The following is a 2,353-nucleotide window of genomic DNA, read 5'->3' as shown; positions in this document are numbered from 1 at the left end:
CCGGGGGGGGGGGGCTAAAATAAAGATGACCCTTGGGTTGGCCGACCCAAGGGAAAGGTATAGGTGGTGGTGAGGCAAATGGTAAAACCAAGGTTGGGCCTTGCTGGAGGAGTTTTATTCAAAGCGAACTGTCAAGGGGGTCCCATAAATCACCCGACCGCGTAAGGAACGCAAAATCCGGGAACATAACACCGGTATAACGGAAAGTAGGGCGGCAAGAGTGGAACAAAACACTAGGCAAAAGGCCGAGTCTTCCACCCTTTACCAAGTATATAGATGCATTAATAATATAAGAGATATTGTGATATCCCAACCAAAATCCTGTCCACCATGGAGAAATCTTCAACTTCACCTGCAACTAGCAACGCTATAAGAGGGGCTGAGCAAAAGCGGTAACATAGCCAAGCAACGGTTTGCATAGGGAAGGTGTCAAAGGTTAGAGGTTCATGGCAATATGGGATGGCTTGATAAACAGGTGATAGGTAGCGCAGCATAGCGATAGAACGAAGCAACTAGCATAGCAATGATAGTAGTGAGATCCAGGGTAGTGGTCATCTTGCCTGAAATCCCGCAAGGAAGAAGAACGAGTCCATGAAGAAGATGAACGGGTGAAGCCGAACCAAGCGCAGACGAACGAATCCTCACGATCGCAACGAAATGGGAACTATCGAGAAGAAGCACACAACATAGTAAACACACCACACATGAACAAGGCATGATGCACAACAAGCATGATGCATGACAAAGCTACATGAAGCTACTCATGGCAAGAGATGATGCAAACAAGAGCAACACATCAATGCAAGTTTAAATGAGGTCGGGAACAACATATAACAATTCCGGTATGTCCTCATATGCATATTTCGAAATTGGTCCAGATCTGAATAAACCTTATGTTCAAGTTGTTAAACAGCAAGTTAAGATGCAACAAGATGATCTACACGAGATTCTAGTCAAGTTACATATAAAGTTATAATGGCACCCATGTAAACATGGCAAGTTATATTACAGATTCATACATGGCAGAAACAGAATTATGAAGGCATGTAGATGAGCTTGTGCAACTCACTACAGAGCAAAACATGGCATGGCAAGGCAACCAACAGTAAGAAGACATATTTGTGAAGCTAATCATGGTCATAGGGTGCATGGATCACTAGGAAAACACATGGAAACAACTGAATTTAATGTTAACAGGCTGACAGCAATATTATGAAGCAACTTTGGAGCAAGGAAACAACAAGTTAAAGCAAGCTATAAATGCTACCAGGGGCATGGATGGATAAAGCATAACATGTAGAGCAAAACATGTTTAATGATCATCTCCAGATTATGCATAGAATGACTAGTAGAAGCAGGTTTACATGGCATCACGAAATAACAGATTCAGCCTAGCAAAACAGCAACATCAAGTACACTACTTAACAAGCTCGATTCACTCACCACAAGTCATTGCATGACAAGATAAGCATAGCATCATCAAGAAGACATGTTTATGTAACCAACCAAGGCAAGAACAAGTCCATAGCATGCAAGGATGAACTACAACAACCTTGGCAAAATTGAATAACATGTAAACAATCTGCTAGGAAACATTTTGAAGCAAAAGTAGAGCACGAAAATGACATGCTAGGCTACTCCATAATTGCAAAAAAGGGCATGAATGGATATACAACAACCATATGTTCAAAACACCCTTACTTAAGTATCTCAAAATATGCATGCATCTCTCTGTAGCATCAAGTTTACATGGCATCAAAATAACAGCAGAACAGGAACTAAAATCAGCAACATCACGATGCCTAGTTTGCATGCTTGTGCTAGTCACCACATTGACCACAAAAATACATAGTAAGCACCTCTGTAAAGAAGACATGGCATAGTTCAAAACACATGTAGACATCAACCTCATAAGAAGCACACATCAATCATGGCAAAAATGACAAAAGAGCTCGTTCTGATAACAGACAGCAGAAAACATCATGAAGCACTCTTACAACGATGATTCAGGCATCTAGATGACCTCAAATGAACATGATGCAATGGAATGAAATGATGTACTCGTCGAGGCGAACAATTTGACATATTAAACGCACGAAACGGAGCTACGGATGCAGAGATACGACATGATGATTATTGCAAAATATCAGGGACTTAGTGATGAAAACGACCTCGGGGAAAAGTCAACCCATCCCAAAACTCCAGATCTGGATCGGGTCCGGCGGGGATGGCACGGGGCGCCGGCAGGCAGAGGCGGCAGCGTCGTGCTCCGGCGAGCTCCATGGCGGCACCGGCCATGGAGGTCCCGGCGGCGGGGCGGATCGGGACGGGCGCCGGTGCGGCGGAGCGCGGC

Source organism: Triticum dicoccoides, chromosome 6B, assembly GCF_002162155.2.
Source record: "Triticum dicoccoides isolate Atlit2015 ecotype Zavitan chromosome 6B, WEW_v2.0, whole genome shotgun sequence".
In the NCBI taxonomy this organism is placed as follows: Eukaryota; Viridiplantae; Streptophyta; class Magnoliopsida; order Poales; family Poaceae; genus Triticum; species Triticum dicoccoides.
The sequence above is the reverse complement of the archived record's forward strand: the minus strand, read 5'-3'. Positions refer to the sequence as shown.